Source organism: Pinus tabuliformis, chromosome 5_2 (assembly GCF_031772625.1).
Source record: "Pinus tabuliformis cultivar Carrire ecotype Pingquan chromosome 5_2, CPIR1, whole genome shotgun sequence".
Lineage (NCBI taxonomy): Eukaryota > Viridiplantae > Streptophyta > Pinopsida > Pinales > Pinaceae > Pinus > Pinus tabuliformis.
Genome location: NC_142306.1, coordinates 261,761,524 through 261,786,386, shown reverse-complemented (window position 1 = coordinate 261,786,386; position 24,863 = coordinate 261,761,524). Strand labels below are relative to the sequence as shown.

The following is a 24,863-nucleotide window of genomic DNA, read 5'->3' as shown; positions in this document are numbered from 1 at the left end:
TCCACCGTCCCATCTTCACCTGCAGACAAATCCAATCTAGATAAAAAGTCAGCAACAACATTCTCTCTACCTGGTTTATCAACAATGGTTAGATCAAACTGCTGCAATAAAAGTAACCATCTAATAATACGAGCATTCACATCGGGTTTATTCATCAAATATCTAATAGCAGCATGGTCAGTATGTACAAAAGTCTGGTAACCAGTAATATAATGTCGGAACTTGTTCAGTGCATGGACCACAGCTAAGAACTCCTTCTCGGTTACAGTGTAATTCAGCTTTGCTTTGGACAAGTTTTTGCTAACGAAGTAAATGGCATATGGAAGTTTTTGCTCGACTTGTCCTAAGGCTCCACCTATGGCTTTGTTCGAGGCATCAGTGTGGATGTAGAAAGGTAGGGCCCAGTTTGGACCTCTCAAGATTGGTGCTGACACCAACTTGTCCTTTAACTCATTCAAACTCCTCTGACAATCGTTAGTCCACTTAAACTCCACATCTTTTGCCAACAGACCAAACAATGGTGAGGCTAACTTGCTGAAGTCCTTAATGAATCTCCGGTAGTATCCTGCTAATCCCAAGAAACTCCGGACATCCCTTACTTTTTGAGGAGGTGGAACCCTCTTGATGAGAGCAATTTTGTTAGGATCCACCTGTAATCCTTGGCTAGAGATGGTATGGCCTAGCACGGTCCCTTCAGTCATCAGGAATTCACATTTTTCGGGACTGAGGGACAGGTTCATCTCAATGCATTTGGTTAGGACTTTCCTCAGATTGGACAATGCTTCCTGGAAGTTGGCCCCATAAGGAGTAAAGTCATCCATATAGATTTCCACTGCATCATGGACCAGCTCCGAGAAGATGCTTAGGACAGCTCTCTGGAAAGTAGTAGGAGCATTGCATAGCCCAAAGGGAAGGACTCGGTAGGCAAAGGTACCCCAAGGGCAAGTGAAGGTGGTCTTATCTTGGTCTTCCGGGCTAATTTGGATTTGATTGTACCCGCTAAACCCATCCAGGAAAGAGAAGAATTTCTTTCCTGCCAGTCCATCCAACACTTGATCTATGAAAGGTAGAGGGAAATGGTCTTTTTTGGTAGCTTTGTTCAGCTCACGGTAATCTACACAGATTCTCCACTTCCCATTCTTCTTGGGAACCAACACAAGAGGGGACACCCATTCACTATCTGAGATGGGGTAGATGAATCCGGCATCCAACAGTTTTTGCAATTCTTCCTTGACAATGTCTTTAAGGGCTGGATTCATTCTCCTCTGAGGTTGCCTAACCGGTTTACAGTCCTCTTTGATGTATATATGATGAGTACAGACCGAGGGATGGACTCCTTTCATCTCCTTATAGCTCCAAGCAAAAGCATCTAGGTGGCTGGCTAACAGGTTGCACAGCTCCTCTTCCTGAGAAGGAGATAGGGAGGAGCTGATCTTCAATGCTCTCTCCGGGTCGAACTCCACACTCTCAACTCTGGGAGTGACAGGGTTGGTTGTACAAAGATCCACTAAGGTGCTAGCTTGGGCATCCTCCACCAATTTTTCTAAAGGTAGTGCACTGGTAGGTGGGTTTTGGATCAAGTTCTCGATCAAATCATCCTCGGTTGGGGGATTTCTTCTATTGGTTTCTATGGTACACAGAGGTGCTGAATACACCTCGTCTTCTTCTCCTTCTTCCAACCAGAGTGGTAAGTCATGCTCCAAAGAGGGTTGGGCAGGAGGGTATAGGACAAGTTGCTTGGACATAGGACCATTTTTGATTGACATATTTCCGGCAGGACAACTGATCTAGGCATCTGCAGTGGCTAACCAAGGCCTTCCCAAAATGAGGGGATATCCAGTAAGCTTTGCCTTTGGTTGCAGAACCAGGAAGTCTGCAGGATACTCCCAAGAGTCAATAGAGACCAAGACATCCTCCACAATCCCCTCGGGAGTCACAGTGGAGCGATCTGCTAATTGCAGTACTGTCGAGGTCTTCCTCAAGGAACCTTGAAGATTGAGCTTGAGCATGGTATCCCTGGTCATTACATTAATGGCAGCCCCCAGATCAATCAGGGTGTGGGGTATGATGGTGCCATTGATGTGGACATCTACTACAGGACTTCCAGGATCTAAGTACTTTGGGCAGATGACTTGTCCTAGCATAAGGTCAGACAGTTGTCCTATGACATTGATAGTTGAAGCATCTTTCTTCTATCTGCCTGGATGTTTGAAACACCTCTCCTTAACCAGCTTGTTATAGATTGGCACATCCTTGATGGCCTGGAGAAGGGGTATCTTCACACACAACTGCTTGAGCTCTCCCAGAAGCTCATCTTCTTTCGGGTTTGGTTGTGTGGTGACTGTAAGTCTCTCAGGAAAGGGTGGAATAGGCTTTGGTTCACTTTCCTGCTGGTCTTCCTCATCCTCTGGGGGAGGAGGTTGGCGATCTGGAAGAGTCTTTCCAGATCTAAGATTGATCTCCTGGATCTCCACAGCATAGGTAGGGCATGAGGTCTCCCCAGTATATACCTGCTGAGCCTATCTATTGTTGGGGTTCGGGTTCGGTTGAGCAGGCATTTGAGGTTGCCTTGGAGGAGCAGGAGGTAATGGTTGTGGCTGAACTGGAGGTGGAGGCAGAATGGCGGGAGGAGTGTTGTACTGGGGCCTCCACCCCGACTGAGGTGCACTCCATTGAGGCTGTGACTGGGCATGTGAGTGATATGAGTGAGTAGTGGGTTGAGTAGGATACTGAGGTGGATAAGACCATGGAGGAGGCATGGACCAAGAAGGATGAGCAGGGGGACCCCAGGAAGGCATAGGAGTCGATTGGTTGGGGTTGTAATAGGCTTGTGGTGCCCCTTGCATTCCCTGCTGATAGGGTCTAGATCCTTGTGGTCTCCTTTGGTTGATGAAGTAGAGAGGTTCAGTGGGGGCTTCAGTCCCTTGGTACATGGCTTTAAACCCAGGTAAGGTGGGACACTGATTGGTAGGATGGTCCTCCTCACAAATAAAACACACTTCAACCGAATGCAATGGGAATTCGTTCTTAGGATGTCTTCTTGTGCACCTAGGGCAGAAGACAGCCAGGGCTCTCTCAGCTTCTTCTTTCTTCTGCTGGATCCTGAATGTGTCCAGCTGCATGGCAATGGTCTGTCTCACCTCACTCTTAAGATCTTCTAATTGGTTTGTAAACTCATGTTTGGAGAAAGGGACACCAGTGGAGAGGAGATTTCCTCTACCCCATTTCCTAGCTGCCCTAGAATGATTTCTAAACACAGTTTTGATGCTCTCATAAGGCAGTTGGTAAATGTCCCCCCTAGCTAACATGTGAAGGGTATCTATGAGTTCTTCAGGTACTCCTCGAAGCAGAACCAACTTAAGGGATTCAGGGTCAAGTGTGCACCTGGCCCGCTTGTAACTAAGTTGGAACCTTTCCTCATAATCCTCTAAAGACTCATCGTTTCCCATGGTCATCCGAAAGATTTCCCCTTTCGTTTCCTTGGACCTACAATAATCCCGGTACTTGGTTTTGAAGGCTTGCTACATCTGGGCCCATGTGGTGATACTATTCCCAGGCAAACCCATGAACCAGCGTAATGCTGCATCCTTGAGAGTGGAAGGGAAAAGTTTTAGCTTTTTTTCATCTTCAGTATAGTCATAGGTTCTACAGAGGACAGCAAACTCAAATAGGAAGGTATCAGGATCCTCAGTGGTCAGTCCATGGAAGTGAGGCAAAGCAGAGGGGCTAATGTTTTTCATTTTCATCTCTCCATTGGTCTCTCGGATGGGGAAAGCTCCTTCTATTCTCTCATCTTCTCTATTGTCAGCCATAGCTTCGGATGGAGTGGTCTCTAACTCTTCTTCTTCTATAGGGTCTTGGTATATCTCAGGATGTTCACCTATAGTTTCCTCTGGATCACTGTCGCCACCGAAGAGTGAAGGGTGACTAAGTGATGTGGTGGGGGTGTTAGGTAGGAATTTGCCTGATCTATCTCGGTTCCTACGAGGCATGAAATGGAAAGGACTTTTCTTTTTCGAGTGCTTTTGCTTTTTCTTTGGTACCTGCAAAACTGAAACAAAGTGATCTACAACTAACTATATTGCTCAAATGAAATTGCAGAATTAGAAAGCTAATCTAGGAAAGCGAGAAATACTAGTCTATGAAAGCAGGAAATGCTAATCTATGAAAGCGAGAAATACTAGGCTATGAAAGCAGGAAATGCTAATCTATGAAAGCGAGAAATACTAGGCTATGAAAGCAGGAAATACTAAGCTATGAAAGCAGGAAATGCTAAGCTACTTTTGCAGAATGGAAATGAAATAAACTACTGAGCAGAAGTAAGAGTACGAAAGTAGAAGAAAAGCAATAATTACTAATACTCTTACGCTTCCTCGACAACGACGCCAAAAAGATGGTGAGCTCCAGTATTGTAGCAATAATGCTACAACTCCTGGGGCTTCCTGTCTCTCATTTTATCAACCCGGTAGTTCGTACAAACTTGGAAGCGACGGTGCTGTATGCACAAGTACTAGCTCTTGTCGCAGCTGTCACTTGGTCAGCTGGCACAAGTCCGCTAGGGCTCAAGCCAACTTCTATAGGCTCACAGAAGAAGCTTTATCGATGATGGATGAAAGCTAGCTCAAAGGAGACTAATCTACTTGACAAAAATGAACTGAAAGCAAATCAAAGCATGTAAACCTAGGAAACCCTAATTTAACTAGTCTAACTTCTATAATGCAAAGAATGTGAAGGAAACTTCTACCAATGCTGCTGTTACCTCAAATAAGTGAAAATGCATGGATCTAAGCTGCGTGCATCACAAAAGACATGTTTTTGTATTTTTCCTTTAAGTGTGTGGAATGATTGTGATTGTGTGCTAATTAGGGTTTGGTTGTGCAGATGGGATGGAGAAGGAAGGAGAACGTGGGACTGGTTGGGAAGGCTAGGAGAGGTCCCTAGGGATCCTTAGCATCCATCCACAGAGGTTCCTCACATTCAGAAGCTCAGCAACCGAGTGAGTGGCCTCCTACAGGATGTCTGCAGGGGATCCTACAGGATACTTAGAGGTTTCTACAGGATGTCTATAAACTGCTACAGGATGACCTACCGTGAGTGTTTGAAGAGATGGAGGAGTGATGGAATGGTAGGGGGAGATGTGCAAGGTGGGAATGAGGCTGGTGATGGCTCTAGAAGTGGAGGAATGAGATGAGAAATGAGTGTAGGGAGTAGGTTGGAAGATAGAGGGCTAGGTCAACAAAAGGCTAGGAAATGAAGTTACGTGAGGAGTGGAAGGCTTTGGGAGATAACAGAACGGGGTAAAGGTCGAGGAGATGTGATGCATGCGAGATCAAGATGGAGAATGAAGTAATGGACGAGAGAGGGCAGTGCAAGTGAAACGAATGCTTGTGACTGTTACCAAACCGAAAATGCATTAACTTAAACTACCTGTGCTTGTAAATTCAATGAACAACAATCCAAAACGCGAAGGAGAATGTGCATGAAGCCATGGTAAAGGAGAGTGGTGCAGGTGTGAATGACAAGGAAGCATCTAACATAACGTGACTGTGTTTGCAGTAATCATGAGATAAAGAAATGCGTGTTTTTGGTGGTTAGTCATGGACTGCACCCCAATCCCAAATGAGACGGCAGTGAGCCTTAACAACCCTTTTTGTTGGAGCTCCAATGGACTATATCTATCCTCTGCTACACTAAACAACTGTGAACAAACTCACCATAAGCAAATCCTATCTAACTCGTGAAAAAGACCAACTTAACAACCTATAATTCGAATTGCATGTGCAAATGAAAAGCTCAAAGTGCTGAAATGAAATGGAAACAACACTACAGCAGAGGGGATCTATGGCTCTCAGGTTGGGCCCTAACCTGAGAGCTATAGTCTCCTTAAGAAACTCAGAACTAGATCACAAACTGCCTTCTTTATTCATAATCTGATGTTATGCCAAATTGGCTTACAAAAAGGAATGAAAACTGAACTGTGCTCCAAAATTACAATAGCAATACGAGAGTTTCAACAACCTATCCAAGGCTAAGGCCTCTATACTTATACAAAAATGATGATCCAACAAGTGTCCTTGATTTCAGGAGCTCGGCTGTCCAACTAGAGTTTAACTGTTGATCCTGTAGGACGGTCATAACTGCTGTTCCTGTAGAACAGCTGGCTGCTTCTTAAGCTCGGAGGGGAGATGGATTGGAGCTCGGAGTTCTTGGTGGGAATCACGAGGAATGTCCCAAGACCATGGACATCCTCTCCTAAAAACCTGCTGTGCCACCTCATTGTCTCTTTATCTCCTTTTTCGTTGTCTCTTGCTCCCTTTTAATGCCAAAACCTGGAATCATAATGCATTAGTCACGTAGATAAAGTGCCTACCCTTCTTCCTACAAACAACATGAATAAACTAAGAAATGCATGCATAAGCAATAAAAAATGAATGGTTTGAGCAAGTAGAATAGGCCAAAATGAGCCCGAATTGTACCAAAATTCGGGCTCATCAGGGGTCTAATGAATCTGGGTTTGGTGCTCCCTTTCTTATGACTCAAATATTGGGGCCTGAACCGATGGACTTGCATAATTAATGCCTCTATACTAATCATCTTACTCATGAATCCACATAATCGTGACATCAAAAACACTTTGCACATGGGCCCATGTACACAATGGCAAAGAGAAATTATAATTAGTCTATGAAATAATTAGCATTCATTTAACTTAAAAAATGTTGAAATATTACGAATAAAAAGGTTTACCTCAATTGTTGGTGCATGTGGTTGTACTTAGTGACTTTCCAAATGAGTTTAATGAGGTGGAGGTGGCGGGAGGTGGAGGAGAATCCATGGAAACATGCATTGGTGGAGGCTAGTTTGGTTGATCAACTGCCCCTTCAGATGACTTCATATGCTTATCCATGTAGCTAGGTTTTGTTTACTTATAAATGTAAACATGTCATAATAATAACACTATTTTCCATCTAGCTTGAATTATTATTCAATAATACACTGCAACATAAAAGGGGTTTTAAGACAATATTTGAGAAAATTTTTGAGTAAATTGTCTTAACTTGAGAGAAAACAAAACTTGTGTATTGTCTTAAATATTTTCGGGTGTCTAAAAATTATTGTCTTAAAAAAATTGTCTTTATAAAGACAATATATATCACAAACGTTATTGTCTCTCCAAAGACAATAGTTGACATTAAAGACATATTGTCTTCATATAGATAATCTCTTTAATTCTAGCTATTGTCTCCCTAGAGACAAAAAAAATTATATTTAGAGACAATACAGTATCACTTTTGTCCCTTTAAAGACAATATAAAATAATGAATCCAGAAAAAAACATCTCTTCATTGAAAAATAATTTAATTAATTTATATTAGGGCACAATGGAATCAAACCACCAGCCTCATGCTAACGTAGGTGCTCTTCCATTGAGCTAGCACCCTTTAAAAAATTATGTGAGTTATGGTAGTCCTTGAAATTGCATATATAGGCATTTATTTTAAAAAAATGCTCTACACATAATGGTATAATCTTTGTAAAATATATAATGTATGAACTAGCTAAAAATTCATGTCACTATAACAGTCAGTACTTAAATGAATTTTAATTTTCAAAATTAACTAGCTATATTTACTATTTTTTTTCAAATTTTTATTAACTAACTCTTTCACTAATGAAAATTAAACCTGGTTAGAAGATGTATAGAGTCCTCTATGAAGAAAAAAAACACAAGAAATCTCATTCCTTACCACATATATTTCAAAATCAAACATGTGGTCTATAAAGAGAGAATATAGACAACATTTGAGTGCTTAATATACCATGTACATGTAAGTACTACTGCATTTTCTCATAGCCAAATCAAACTTGTTGTAATGAAAGAGGATGTTTATAACTCCTTTAGACTACAAAATTTACAACATAACCAAGAAAGAATAAAGGCGCCCATAATCTCCCAGACAAATTCATGTAACTAGAATTTTGGGTTTATTACCCTCAAACATTATTTGTAATTTTAACTTTAAAAAGAACTGATAAAAAACAGTATGTAGAAATGAAACAGATGATGGAGTATCAAAACGATAGAAAAAAACACTGCCATAATAAATAGACCATAAGTAGATTTCCATAACATAGTTCCAATATGTTTAGACAAATATTGTATAGTTCTTAAATACAATAATAGCAACAAACTCGAATCTAGAATGCTTTGTAGCTTGGGTTATTGCTTGTTATTTCATTGTTTAGTGTTGCTAGTGCTGATAATCAGTTGGTTAAAAATATAGATGCAACTTTAAGAATCATTGTAATACTAAAACCTAATTGATTCAAAATACACGCTACATATGGAACATTAGAAGCTTCTCAAAATTAAAGAATCACTCAAAATAAGAGGGATATTAGGTATACCTAGTTACTTCCTCCTCTATTTCCCTAATGGGGAACTAGAAAACCATTGGTTCTTCTTCCAACCTCTCTTATGTCATAGTGAATAGAGAAAGACACCCCTAAGAAGATGAAGAATCTTCTAATTTTTCCTATGTCCCATGGCTTATGAAGATTAGCAGTAACTTTAGTAGTAACTTATGTGACTAGCTCTATAGCGATCTCTGTAGTATATGCACAGGTATTAGATTGGATACTAGTTGGATTAGACATATCCTCGACTATTTTCTTATTAAACCCACCTATTTCAATGAGATCAATCTACCTATCTTTCTTCTCTTCCATTTGGGCTTGTTTTTGACAATTCATTTGATTATTTGGAGATGATTTGCTTATTTATTGTAGATACAAAGAAAATCTTACCTTTAGGGGATCATATTAGTCAATAAGCTAGAAGTGCATAGATCTCTAATGCCATTCAGAATCCAAGGGAGTGATCTATACTACTAGACATCTCTCTGAGTAGTCTTTCCAACCATATATTACAATCTACAATCTGAGGTAGGGCATTAGAGAATGACTCCTCCAAAATCAGGGTACCAAAATTGTTGAAATAACTTGCTGGATGAGATCAGATGCTGAGAAAGACTGATGTAATGTTCTAACACCTTGAAGAGTATGGGAAGGCGATATACACTACTAAAAAACTATTTGAGTCATCTTTCCATCCATATATGGCACATTTCAAACTATTGAAGAATGTTCAATAATTAAGGATTTCAAGTTAGGGTATTTCTTTGCTATATCATCTTGGAATCAACAAGAAATTAGTGAGAAGCAGGTGATATCATACAAAGTGTTCAATTTCCTGCAGGGAATCTGTTCGCAGTCAGTTGGATGTGCAATAGATAAGCTAGGAAGTCAAATGATAGCCTAGTAAGGACACCGTTAGGAAACACGACATTCTAATAGGTCATCTTGTAAGTAGATTTAGTAGTCTGGAATCATTTTTCTTGAACTACTGTTGCAGACATTTTTATTGATAACAACCACTTTTGATACTTATAATATCTGGTATATTGGCCCTAGTGGAAAATCAACATGTTGTAAGGATTATTGTTATGATATTTTTACTTAGAAAAATACTGTAAAAATTGTTAGGGCCAATTATAATAGTGAAACATTCATTGGTTAAATTTACTGTTTAGCCCTATTATAATGGGCTGATTGTATGTTGTTGGAGAAATATTATATATTATCAGTGCATCTCATAGGTATCCTACTATTGTATTAATGAATGGAAATTCTCTATTGTTGATTTATTGAAATTTGAAGCCCTAGTTAAAATTAAATCCCTAAGGATTAAAAAAGCCTTCTGTGATATTAAAATATGTGTTCAAAATAATGTTGGATATAATAAGGCCACAAAATTTCCTACCTGGAAATATTCCAGGCACAACACTCTGTAAAATATGGAGCAATACAAGGAAGCTTTAAGAGTTCCCGAGTTTCTAATTCTTGGGGCCACTTCACCAATTTACTTTGCTAATTTTGCCTACTTGAGATAGGTTAATATCCTAACACAACTTTCATTTAGATCTTACTCTTTAAATTGAAGGTCGAGAGAGAGGCATTTCATTTTTCATAAATTATTTATCACATAATATTGAGATGGGTACAAGATGAGGAGGATCACATCAAGAAGAAAAAGGAAAAAACATTGTAGTATGTGATATTAGATTTCATAGGTAATCATTCATTACGATCATAACATGATTCCAACTACTACTAAGCATGATAATAAACATGTGAATATTTAAAGATGATAAAGTTATACCTTCACCTTAAGAAGTCCCAAAGGAAATACAACATTTTCAACCTCATGTTCACAAGAAATTGATTTGTTTGTCTCCCTCACCAACTACAGGTGCCTAAAGGTAATGAACCAAAGTAGTGATAGCTCCTCCATCCACAATAATTTCCACAGGCTCCTCTGCAAATAAAAACCACACATTAACTCTAGCCAAAATAACTCTTCTTTCAAAACATGAAGGACAAAATATGGCCACACTGAATCAATAAACTTGAAGAAAATATCTATAAAAATTCAACCTTACTAACATGGACTTAGTATGCGGGAACCAATAGGTAAGTATATCATACAGTCACCCGCTTCCAATAATATAAACAAAAAATACTTCTAAACCATCAAATAAGGAATTTCATATGCACATAATACGACACCTTTACAAGACATTCTCTAGAAATAGAAAACCTTGAAAAGTTAGTTGAACAAGAATAGAACAATATACAAAACAACATTGTGGGCCCCACATGCACATATAGTTCAATATTTGTATTGGAACACATATTATGTGTACATACAACAACCATGAAACATGGTTGGAAATCACCAAACTAGAATACTTTGTTAATCTAGAACATGTATTGTCCCAATTTGGCATCATGAGTCATGACCTGTGTTATTTTCTCAAAGTGGCATGAATAATGCACAAGGCATAAACTAGATAGCTATATTGTTGATTAGAATGAAAAGGAATAGGAAAAATTCAATGTGGCTCTAAAGATTACAAGGTAAGACTATGGTGACCAGTAACTATCAAATGGAAAATGGTTCCTTGAATATACACGTAAAGAAGGTTTTATTATATGGATTTCAGAGATTTCCAGAAACTAATATTTACAAGACCAGTTGCATCACAGATTTTTCATCTCCACAAACAAGATTGAATAGGTTCACAAGCCATAGGAAAATCAATTGATAATAAATGCACTAAAATTTTGGCATCAGTTTATTTATTTAACTCAGTTTCACCAACACCAAGCAACAATTCATAACATGGGTGTACACTATTGTTGGCCCGCCATCTAAATAATAAAAGCATGGAGGCTAAACTCTCAATCAGGAAAGCTTTGTAACTACTAACAAAATTCACTAATTAAACAATATGATAAACATCCAAATAATTAAAAAAAAAGCTTTTCATTTTGTTTTCTCAAAAAATTAGATGAAATATAAGATAATTATATTCACGTCCTACAAATGAAAAATGTTAGGTCAACGCAACTAGAGAAATTAAAATATAACATACAATCAATGATAAGGACCTATAGGAGTATGTAAGGCTGCTCCAAAAACATAATGTCGGGATAAATAAATAAAAGGAACATGACCTAGGCATAATAGCAAGGCCCTAGCTCATTATCATCATGGAGGGGAATATGCTGATCAGAGAGAGGAAAAGAGGAACACCTTTCACCATCTATAGTTGATAAGGGATCGATGATTGATGCTTAAGCTTGATGACATCATCTGAAGAATTTAAATGAGACCAGGGTGCAGCCTATGAGGAGAAGATGCCTACCATGCAGTGAAACTCCCTACCATATACTAAAACTCCCCTAACACTCAAGGTCATTGAAAGAAACACTGGTGGGCACTAATCTTTGCAGGGTGACTCAATCTCAGAGGTTTCAATGATGTGATGTATATTGGCCCTATGGTATCCAATCTGAGCTTTGTGCCATGAGAAAAGCAACCCTCATGAATCCTTATGGGGAACCAATCTGCTCACTACATGTCTAGAAGAAATCAGCATTCTCCTTAGCATAGAAGTTGACATAACATGCAATAGAAAAGGGATAAAGGGTTTAACTAAAAGTTCACATAAATCTGAAAAATGCACTTCCACATGAAACAATTGGGCTCTGAACCTTTGTAGGTGCATATATAACAAGGTCAGAATGCTACATGTTGTCCATCTGCTACTATATATGAATTGATAATGGAAGAATGTTGTTCTTTTTTTTTAATGCTATATCCGGAACTGCGACTAAGGGATGAGTGTAATTCCTGTAGCAGTTGCATCACAATTCACTATGATTTAAATGCACATTTTCCTAGGTTTTCCCTGTATAGTGACTACTAGTCAATGGGTGATGCTATAATTAAACGCAAAGCTTAAGTGAATGACTTTTTGTACTGATTAATGGCCTCTAGTGTCACTTTGATGGTGAGATTTGGTCTACACGGAATTCCTTATAGTATGCCATAATTGTATGAATGTTTTATATATATATTTTAAAGTTTGGGAGGACTACATCTTCATCATCATGTCCAATATATCACCTGGATTGGGATGGGGAATTTAACTGGTCAATTCACATCAAGGAGTGCCTTAACAGAGCACACGATCACAGTCTTTCCAAAATCCCATGGACATGAATGTTCTATATATTAATGCTACTTAATAATTAGTCTATTGTCTTAGCCTCCTTGTACATATGAAACACATACCTTGTATTGGATGCCAGATTTTGTCCACATGGAGGGTGCTTCTTTATTATTAAGTTAGTGTATCAATTGACTTACTTATGTATTTCCTATGTCTCCATGAGATGCTTTGGAATTTCAGTGCACAGAATCATGCATACATGTATAATTTATCTTCATTATGCATAACACCAACGTGTTTTATAAGATGTAATAAAATCATGGAGTTCACAAGAACACTGGAGGTATGTTTAACCATTAGGATGACATCCTGGTCTACTTTTGTTGGGTGGAGGTAGGTATTTGACTTTTAGGCACATCACTACATAGTCATTAAATATCCTGAAGCTCACATCTAGTTTCTCTAATTCTAGTTCATAAGGACAAGACTCTGGAAATGGGAAAGTTAGTTTTCTTAATAATGATAGAAGAGCTTCAGAACTTGTATTGTAAATGTATTAATGTTGTTGGAAAATGTTCTTAACATATAAGCTAAAGCTGCTTCAAGTACTAAATCCTAATTAACGAGATATAACCAACAAGACCCGATGTTGACTAGAGGAGTGTGCAATGGTCTTACAATCTACTAGTAACTGAGGTCATTGAAAAATTAATAAAATGTTTAAATATCCTTATGTATAACTACACATAATGTGTTGTCAAATTGTGGGTGCATAAAAATATGAAATGAGATACAACATATGTTATCCTTTGTGAAAATTATCCTAGTACATATCAAGAGGATTATGGATTCTTTCTAATAATAAATTAATGATCTATGCACCCATGGATGTGCATACTAATGATGTGTAATTACTATTACAACATTATTTTTGTACACATTATATTACTTAAATATTGACTAACCTAGTTAATATTAAAACATGGTAACAAGAAATACATATTACAAGTCTTATGGAATATCTATTGATTCTTTACAAACCATAATTTTAGACATTACCCCAATCCATAGACCTTATAAGTTATTTTCTCAAGTCCTTCATGGTGTAATAAGGCTATTAGCCCTTCCATTAAGGTCTATCCCTATTGGGAAAAACCTAGAGCAGATGGTCAAAGGTTTTTATTTACAGAATTTTCAAATTTTATATTGGCTGGCCATTCCTGTAAACAAATTTCATTTTTTTAAAAGACAATTATTTTACTTATGAACTTATTCTAACATAAAATTCAATAAGTAATTCAATCTCCTCCTATCGAACTTGCTTGGTTGATCTGTATGCCAAGTAGGTGAGCTATGTTACAACATGGTTGTCCTTCTCAAGGAGAGGGAGGTCGTAAGCACCTTTAGATGGATGTATATGTGGATATATATGAGGATTTGGATTTGGGGCTGGATTTTCCATTATGTTGAGACAATTCTCCCCATATGGGGGAAAATCCCAATCCAAATTTGCACTTGTTGGGCAAAATGTGATGAACTTTTGACACATCCCACTCCTTTTGTTCAAGTACCCTTTGGATGTTTTACTCAAACATGGACTGGATCGGACTGAAGAATAACATGGACAAATAGAGGATGGTTTTATCACCTACAGAAGGAGGTGATGAATGGTTTGCCTTCTTGGTACCACTAGCCATAAAGAGATAACTTAGAAAATGTGTGAGGTTTTTTCCAGGAGAGTTTGGCTGCTTGCGCTTCTTCTTACCAGTTTTGGACTTTGACTTAATCTTAGCATGATGATTTGTAGGGTCGAAAGGCTTCTCTATAGAATGAAAAGTGTCAGCCCTAACTGATGATTTTCCATGTGAATCTCGAAATAATTCTCCAACAACAACCCATTTTCATGCTGTGTCTTTGCTACTGGTCATGTGATGAGAATTTTCCTCTTTTTTAGCAGTAGGAGTGGAAGAAATATTTCCGTGGATGAACCCCTAAGTCAAGGTAAGGTGAACATGTGGATTCAAGTTTAAGCCTTACCTTTAATAGCTAAATTAGAAAATGTGATATCTGCCCATGTATAAGCAGATATTAGGGTACCATTTTGGGAGGATAAGTTACTCTGAACGAAATATAATGAAACATTGTTTTAGGTATTTCTTCAAAGTACATCGATAAAATTCCTTTTCTAATCCAAGAACTAAGGAAAAACCATGAAAGTTCAAATTCAACAATGATATTCATCTTGTAGTAGCTGCTTTCCTAATTGAAGTAATCCAACAACTATTAATTTTGTAAAGTATGTGTTCAAACTTTAGTCTCTCATTATTCCCATACAAGTACTATTTTGTTTTTGAACCCAATATACATGAATTTCATGCGAATAATATTCTTACAGCTAATAATTGATACAAATAGAGAATAAATGGGACTTACAAGCTCTGTTATGCTCTTAACCTGCAAAATGATACCCAAATACAGAATATGTGAAGAAAATAAACCCAGAACACAGAATATAATATGGGCTTTATTGACCCTTGACTATGACGTGATCCCATGACATAAATAAGGGGGTTAGGGTGGGACCCTAACATGCCCTCCCCCTTAAGACTAGCCTTGTCCTCAAGGCTGAAGCTGCGGAAACTGCTGAAGAGTAGTGGTTGGTTCCCAAGTTGCATCTTCTGGAGAGGTGTCTTTCCATTTGACGAGGACTTCCTTAATCATGAAGCCGCGCAGGTGCTTGTCTCGTGTGTCTAGAACCTATTCGGGTTGAAGCCAGATTGACCCTTCTTCGTCCAATTCATGTAGACTGGTTTGAACTCGGAAATTGTTCCCAATCACTTTCTTGAGGCACGATACATGGAAAATTGGATGGATTTTTGCCGTAGGTGGCAAAGCCAACTTGTAAGCCACTTCTCCAATGCGCTGAAGTACTTGGTATGGTCCGTAGAATTTTGGAGAGAGCTTTTGACAACCCTTGTCTTTGAGTGATGTTTTCTTATATGGTTGCAGCCTCAAAAAGACCTGATCCCCTTCTTGAAATTGGCGCTCTGAGCGATGCTGGTCGACCTGTTGCTTCATGCAGTTCTGAGCTTGATGAAGATTCTCTCTAAGATGGGCGAGCATGGTTGCGCGGTGTTGTAGGAGTTGATCCACTGCTTGTACTTTGGAGCACCCCTTGAGATAAGAAGTAGGGGAAGGCAGAAGTTGACCATATACTACTTCATAGGGAGTCATTTTGGTGGTGGCATGATAGTTGGTGTTATACCACCATTCAGCCAGAGGTAACCACTGTACCCAAAGGTGTTGCTTTTCTGAAGTGAAACACCTAAGGTAGGTTTCTAGACATTTGTTGACAGCTTCGGTTTGACCATCTGTTTGTGGATGATATGAAGTACTGAGTTTGAGTTGAGTGCCTTGTATTCTGAAGAGTTCCTGCCAAAAATTACTGGTGAAGATCGGGTCGCGGTCGGACACAATAGAAGTGGGCATGCCATGCAATTTGAAGATTTGATCCATGAAAGATTGAGCAACCAAAGTTGGTGTAAACGGGTGGGGTAGGGTGCAAAAATGAGCATACTTCAACAGTCGGTCCACAACCACCATGATGACTGATTTGTTCCCTGACTTTGGAAGACTTGTAATGAAATCCATAGAAACCTCCGTCTAAATTGATGCCGGAATGGGCAATGGTTGTAATGTGCATGGTGTGTTGATGGTTTCCCCTTTGTGGCATTGACAGACCTCACATTCTGCTATGAAGGTAAGGATGTCCTTTTTCATGCCTGTCCAAAAAAATGATCTTCTGGTGCGAGCATACGTCTTCTGAAAGCCCGAATGTCCTGCAATGGGAGATGAGTGCAATTCTGCCAAAATGCGACTTTTGAGGGTGGATGTTGGTGAGATTACGACTCTGTCCTTATAGCGAAAAATATCATTCTGCCACGAGTAGCCCTTGGTGGAATTAGGATCTACCTGCAATTGAGAAATGAGTTGGGAGAGCCCGGGGTGTGAAAACCATTCCCTGTGAGCCTCTTCAATCTAGTCTGGAATGGGGAGGGAAATTGCGAGCAGAGTACTTTCCTCCTCAAATTGGCGAGATAATGCATCTGCTACACTATTGTCTTTCCCTTTCTTGTAAATGATCTCATAATCATATCCCAGCATTTTGGCTAACCATTTATTTTGTTGTGGGGAGGATAGGCATTGCTCCAAAAAATATTTAAGACTGTGATGATCTGTGTGGATTTGGAAACTTCGCCCCAATAAGTAAGGTCGCCAGGTCTCGACTGCATGTAAGATGGCCATCATTTCCTTCTCGTAGGTAGATTGGCCCAGATTCCTCCCACTGAGTTGTTGGCTTGTGAAGGCCAACGGTTTCCCTTCCTGCATTAAGACCACCCCAATACCTTTACCCGAAGCATCACATTCAATGACAAAGGATTTGGTGAAGTCAGGTAGTGCTAAGACTGGAGTGGAACACATGGCGTTTTTGAGAGCGGTAAATGCCTGTTGTGCTTCCTCGTTCCAGAAGAAGGAATTTTTCTTTAGGAGTTGAGTGAGGGTTTTCGCTATGCGGCAATAGTTGTGGACAAATTTACGATAATAGCCAGTGAGACCCAAAAATCCTCTCAAGCTCTTCAAGGTCTTAGGTTGAGGCCATTCTTGGATTGCTTGGATCTTTTTGGGGTCCACCTTGACACCTTCACGCCCCATAATGTGGCCCAAATACTCAACTTCTTCCATGCCAAACGAACACTTGGACATCTTGACAAATAATTTATGCTTGCGGAGCAGCTGCAAGAGTAGATCTACATGTTGAAGATGTGCAGCCCAAGTGCCACTATAGATGAGGATGTCATCGAAGAAGACAAGGACAAATTTTCTGAGATATGGTTTGAGAATGTGATTCATAAGGCTCTGAAAAGTAGAGGGGGCATTACAAAGACCAAATGGCATGACCAGGAACTCATAATGGCCTTCATGAGTTCTGAAAGCCGTCTTGGGAATGTCGACTTCCTTCATGCGAATTTGGTGGTAGCCTGAGCGAAGATCCAACTTAGTGAAGAATTGAGCCCCATTGAGTTCGTCCAGCAAATCGTCAACCACCGGGATGGGAAATTTATCTTTGACTGTCAACTTATAAAGGGCCCTGAAGTCGGGACACATCCGCCACTCCCCATCTTTCTTGAGCACCATGACCACTGGGATGAATAAGGACTAATGCTGGGATGAATGACACCTGCTTCCAACAGTTCCTTGATGATTTTTTCTATTTCATTCTTTTGGGTGAACGGATATCTGTATGGCCGCACATTTGGGGGTTGGGCCCCTGGAACCAAGGTGATGCTATGATCATGTTCCCCTCGTGAGGGTGGAAGCTCATTAGGCTTGTCAAAGACCATCTGATGGTTATTTAAAATCTGTTGCATCTCATGATGAATTGGCAGAGACATGGTTTCGACTACCTGGATGGCATTAAATTGAGCTACTACTCCATTATGGCCCTTTTTTAACAATTTTTCCATCCTATGCGAGCTGATGATAGAGGGGGCTGCCGCCTAGAGTCCACGGAGGGTATGTGTGGAGTTTTTCTGATTAAAACTCATATATAACTCCTGGAAATCCATTCTGATTGGCCCAAGAGTGCGGAGCCATTCAGTGCTGAGGACAATGTCGCAACCCCCCATGTGTATGGCAAACATGTGGGTTTTCAACTGATAATCCCCCATTTGAAGTTTGACATTTCCACAGCGGCCTTCACATTTCATTGTGCCCCCATCCGCAATTTGGACTTGGAAGTTAGAAACTGCTCGTACAAAACAATGCGCTGCTTCTGCGATTTTTTGATGGATGAAATTATGGGTACTTCCACTATCAATCAAGACTACTACTGGGCGATGTTTAAGAAAACCCTGGATTTTGAGAGTTTGAGGGGAAGAAATCCCTGCCAACGCATTCAACGAAATAACTGGTTCATCAGAGACATTCTCCTTTGGGTTGACTTCTTCTAGCACCTCATGTTCCTCAAGTGGTGGATCTTCCTCTGTTGAGCTGTAGTCAGTGGCATCTATTTGAAAAAATTTGGGCTCCTTGCATTTATGACCTGGGGAGTATTTTTCATCACAGTAGTAACATAGTCCCTGCTTCCTTCTTTTGGCCATTTCTGCAGGTGACACCTTTTGAACCTTAAGTGTTTGAGTCGTGTTGTGAGCTTGTGGGGGACGACCTTTAGCGGGGAAATTTGGGCGACTGTATTGGGCTGCTAATGCACGTTCCACCTTACGAGCTACCTGGCAAGCCTCCGTCCACGTGGGAGGGTGGTGAAGTAGAACTTGAGCTTTGATGGCTTCTTTAAGACCGCTGATAAAACATTCTGTGTAGAACTCATCTGTGAGACCCCTAGTGCGGAAGGCTAAGGCTTCAAAAGCGGTAATATAATCATCCACTGTACCAGTCTGTCAGAGCTTAGTGAGACGACCCAAAAAAGAGTCTTCCTGTTCAAAGCGATCTCGAAGAGCTTTGGTAAATTGGGTCCAAGTCCTAAAAGGTCCATTGCAACGCTGATGCCATTCCCACCATTACCAACGTTCATTGTCCAAGTACATGCTCCCAATCATAAGCTTATTCGCATCATCTGGGATATGATTCAATTTGAAATACTGCTCCATTTGTGCTAGCCATGCGGACGGGTGAGAACCGTCAAATTTATGCACATCCAACTTGGGAGGTCGCTGACTGGGTGGTGGATGGGTGTGCCAGACGTGAGGAGAGTGGCTAGACTCACCCTCATTGTATTCATGGCCATTATACGCCTCCTCATGGGCTTGCTCCTTGCCCTTTGGGAGGAATTGCTGTATTTGGAGACTTAGTCCTTGAAACTCACGTTGGAGGGATTGCATGGAGTCTTCCAGTTTGTCCATCCTTTCATTTGCCATCGCTTGAGCTCTAGTCTCTACCATACACCAACCTGATGAAAAATTGGGACCGCCGAAAAAATTTGACTAATAAATTGAATGGTATCACCTTGCTCAGCTCGTCGTCCTGATTTTGATGGGCTAGATCACCAATAAGCGCCCCGGAAGATCTCAGTCACCAAATCCTCAAAATGTCAATGCTGCCAAAAGTCCTGCGAAAAGTATACCCCGGTATAGGAACCCTTCACAACAACTCCGATCTGGTGGGTTTGAGAGATCTGAATGGCGGAACAACTGCTGCGACAGATCTGATGGATCTGATGTCTACTGCTGCAACACCTCTTTGCACCCGTGGATTGGGAATAGATGATGTGTGATCCCCAGATAGAAAAGGAAACTATGGTCGTGAGGAGTGTCAGGTGCTACAGATCGCAATATACATAAGGGTCTGGCAGTAGTACTCGACCCAATGTTTCAGGGCTCTAACTAAGGAGGATTGACCGTACCCTTAGCCGTACAACCCGACTTCCCTATCGTACAGGCGAGTAATCTCTCCGAGTGCTGTTCTTGGTGTACTGTAGCCACAAGACGGCCGACGGTTTATCTATGGTGAGGTTTCAAGGGAGCCTAGGGGGCTTCCGATATACCTAGAGGGTACGTGGAAGATAGTCCGTGCACGGTTCTGTCTAATGCGCTACTACTCGGAGGGGTACCCACAGGGGTTACAAGGGAGTCCAATAGATGTGACCACCTCTTGTATTTCCTGTGTGCATGCCTCCCCAAATCCGCAGGTTTATGCGGTTAACGATAGATCCCGTGGTTTAAAGATGTCGGAACACGTCTCTAGCCGAAATTTTTTTTTGCTAAGAATTGGAGATCCCATCAGCCCTAGAAAGTGCTCTGATACCACTTGTTATGCTCTTAACCTACAAAATGATACCCAAATACATAATATGTGAAGAAAAGATACCCAGAACACAGAATAGCAATGATTTTATTATTCAGAGAGTAATGTTCACTTGCCTCTTCGAGGGGGCAACCTCCAATAGAGCAGAGCTCAAATACAAAATAAGAAACAATGCTCCTCGCAGGGAGTCTCTATCCTTTATATATGACTCATACATGCAATACCACAGGCCAATACCGTGGGTTTTATTAATACCATCTATCTAATACTACGGCCCATTTGCAACTAACTGTGGTCCCGTCATTAATTGCGGGTTAGCCACTTACAAATATTAATATGGGCTTTATTGACCCTTGACTATGACGTGATCCCATGACATAAATAAGGGGGTTAGGGTGGGACCCTAATAAGCTCCATCCACATTCTTTGTTCTTGTGAAGTAGAAGTTGTCTGATTTTTTAATCCCAACTAGTGTGATAAGGCATAACCATCCCACGACACTTGATACCAACTTTGCCATGACTTCTTTCTACTCTCTACATCATACTATTTTTTAAGGTTTCCCTAGAGCTCCACCTCCTAGGGAAGACACATCCAATACATGTTTGCAGCCTAAAGAGTTGTAAAAATCAATATCATGAATTTTTTATTTAAAAAACTAAGGGTTCCAACATGGGCATGCATCGCTTATTTACGAATTTGTCTTTTGAAATACTTTTCATAATTTCTAACCCTTTCTATAAACTCTGAGAGGATGTCCAACAACTTCTTACACACGAAAATGATTCAATGCAATCCCATATACACCAGCATAGTCTAGCTTGTTAATGAGTTATTCATGTTTTGCATTTTCTAGAGTTATGAATCCATAAACCACCCCTTGATTGAGGTCTGTATCCCTTAGTTGCCAAGCCTTGCAAGCAAAAGCCATGTTTTGAGAATTGTGCACTTTGCTAAGATGATAAAAGGAACTTCCTTGCTTTGGGTATGACAGTGTGTCTATCCTACCATTATGAGTAATGGTAATGCACCCTTCCTCAATATCAATGCTAGGAGTTTGATATTCTTCCATGGTACCCATTTTAACCAAATGGCATTGCACGAGGGCTTCACTCAATGAACCTCTCACCTATCATGTGCATTCATGGCATAATAAACAATACTCTTAATTTGAATACATATTGGAAAATACCCCTAAAAATCACATTATTTAAACCCCTACCAATACAAACCCAATACACCTTTCCAATTTAAAAAACCCCTAATTCCACTAGATAATGTAGGTACCCATTTTTTCATTAACATTTTTTATACCCCTTTATATTTTTTCATTAAGTTTTAGCTTCATTTTTATACCTTCCAATATACAAATCATTTCCCCCCTATATATCCCCTAATATATTATGCCATTTTTTCCTCAGTATATATCCCCCAATATGAACCCACATGGTATGGTATTGCTCCCATGGTGAAGCCCCCGTATGGCATTCTAAGATGAATTTTTTAATAGAAAAATGAACATTCATGGTTCAAATCACATTTTTATGCTAAGTATAGACTACTTTTCCTATGTCTATCATGGAGTAACGAGTAGACCTACGTTATTCAAACGGTACGACTGCCTCAGGTTCAAAGGACTTGAAAGCCTCTATAAGGAAATCCAAATCACAAACATCTCCCACAAAGAGGTCAATCTGTTTGTCAGAGACTTACCTCCATCTCTTTATTCTCTTATGAATTGAGACAATGGGAGTTAGAGAGACAATCCCAAGTTGTTGGTCAAACAACCTGTAGACAAGGCTATCAACAATAGAAACTTGGTATCCTCTGTTTAAGAGATGTAAAGTTGTCGCCCATCCACAATAGACATCCCCTCCTACAACCATTAATTTCCTTCCTTTACCTCCCACTTCCATGGTCAAGGATGTTATTTTCACTTATTTCTCCTTCACAACAACAACCCTCGGGGAAAATCTGGCAACATTTCTTCTACTGCACTGTCTTTTAAAAAAAGATAAAGAAACAAACCTACCACATCCAAACAAGGCCTCTTGCTTCCAAAATGAAATAGAAATCTTCCCTTTCCTAAAGGAAATTTCATTATGAGGCATTAGGATAGTTCTAGTAGCATCTAGATGAGATTAATGCAACCCATTGAATTGAAACAAGAAGCAGTCGATAGTGTCTGTCACATAAATTCACGGTTGAAAGCTAGTGTGTGCCTAACCTAATATAGAAATGGTATGTGAGCCCCAAACTCAACCACATGTGAGAATGAGTACATATAGAAAAGATAATCACAGTAGTTTTACACAGAATAACTACATGACATAGGTGTGTATGATTATTTGAAGCCATACTGGTCCTCCATATATGGTTATTTTAAGTAATCTGGAAGAGACAAAAAAAATTCCCCAACCTGATAGAGAAGCTTCAAAAGAAAATTGCGACCTAATGTTTACCAAACGAATAAAAAATGATAAAAACTATGGTTTGGCCCTAGGGAAGCTAAACATCAACTACTCATAACTACAATTTCTAGCCTAAATTGTAGGTTTTAACCCCGTACAGAAATTACCTGCATACAAATTCTGAAACACAGAAAACAAAAAATGCGAGAGCATAACACATAAAACACATATACACAGAGATTTCCCCTAGATCCCAAAACCAAGACTACCAGCTTGATTTTTCATTATGTTCCTTTCAATGTTACAATACATATTTATACATGCCGAAGCATCCAATACCATGGACCAAAAAGCATCGCGCCCAAAACCATATGTGAAAAATCATGCATAGAACCATAGGTAGGTCCGCCCAACCTAACATAGGGTCCAAAACCAAAATTTTCCAGGGCGCTGCCCCGGACCCCATAGAGTGGGGTTATCTGCACCCCTCAAACCCCCTGTGACTCCCCCTACTACCCACTCAGCGCAACGAAGGGGGGGCTCTTCCCCCCTTCTAACCCCCTGGTTAACTATGTGGGCTAGTCGTGGAAAGAATATAACACAACCCAACATTCTCCCACTTGTTGTTTTCTTTCCACAGGGGGCCACAAGAGAACTTAGTCATTTATCTAGCCTTGCAATGCCCATTGTTTCTCTACACCAAGAGAACTTTTCACAGATTTTGTCAATGCATCTACAATATTCTTCAAAGTGTCCACCTTTACCAGGAACACCTTTTTGTCTTCTATCATATCCCTCACAAAGTGATACTGAACATCAATGTGCTTTGTATTTGAATGATGTGCAGGGTTCTTTGCCAAGGAAATTTCACTTTGGTTGTCACAGTCTATCCTTATAGCTCCCTGTACTAACCCCATACTTGAACACAATCTCTGCAACCAAACTTCTTCCTTGCTTGCATAAGTGGCTGCCATGTATTCTGCCTCTGTAGTTGATAGTGCCACTACAGATTGTTTCTTACTCATCCAACTGTCTACACCTCCAAATAGGTTAAACACATACCCACTTGTAGATATTCTCTGATCCAGATCTCCAACCCGGTCTGCATCAACAAAGCCATCAATATCCAACACTCTGTCCAATCCTGGTCTTCGTTGGTAGCACAAACCATAATCACTAGTGCCACGCAAATACTTGAAAACTCAATTCACTGCTGTGTAATTCTCCTTCCCTAGTTTTGACATAAACCTGTTCAATACTCCCATTGCATGTGCAATGTCTAGTCTAGTACAGACCATCACATACATTAGGCTACCAAATGCACTTGCATATGGAACACGAGACATATCCTCTTCCTCTTCTTGTGTCTTGGGACACTATTCAGCAGATAACTTTACAACTACAGGAATAGGCACCTTCACCGATTTACTATCCCGCATATTAAACCTCTACAATATTGTCTCAACATACTTCCTATGGTTTAACTAGAGCTTCCTCTTTGCCCTATCTCTTTTAATTTCCATGCCCAAAATATAGTTTGCAGCACCAAGATCTTTCTTGTCGAATTTGGAGGACAATTGGGTCTTCAAATCCTGGATAATTTCTTTGTCATTTCCAACTAGCAACATATCATCAACATACAAGACTAGATAAATAACATGGTCACTTATTAATTTAAAATACACACAGTGATCTGCTTTGCTTCTGGTGAATCCAAGTCCTTGTATAAATGTATCAAATTTCTGATACCACATTCTTGGTGACTATTTTAACCCATACAAAGACTTCTTTAACCTTCATACTAGTTCTTTCTTACCCTTCACTGTAAAGCCTTCAGGTTTCTTCATATAGATTTCCTCTTCTAGATCCCTGTGAAGAAATGTTGTCTTCACATCCATTTGTTCTACCTCAAAATCGAAAGAAACAACAACAGATAAAAGTAATATAATAAAAGCTACATTGGCAACAAGAAAAAAAATATCACCAAAATCAATTCCCAGCACCTGGGAATAACCTTTTGCTACCAACCGAGCTTTGTATTTCTCCACCT

At 39.8% G+C, this 24,863-nt stretch overlaps 1 pseudogene; it reads right to left on the bottom strand.

Moving 5' to 3' along the window:
• Positions 1 to 21,129: 21,129 nt before the first annotated feature.
• LOC149158506 (UDP-sulfoquinovose synthase, chloroplastic pseudogene) lies at positions 21,130 to 22,318 on the bottom strand (annotated as a pseudogene).
• Between the last annotated feature and the right edge of the window lie 2,545 nt (positions 22,319 to 24,863).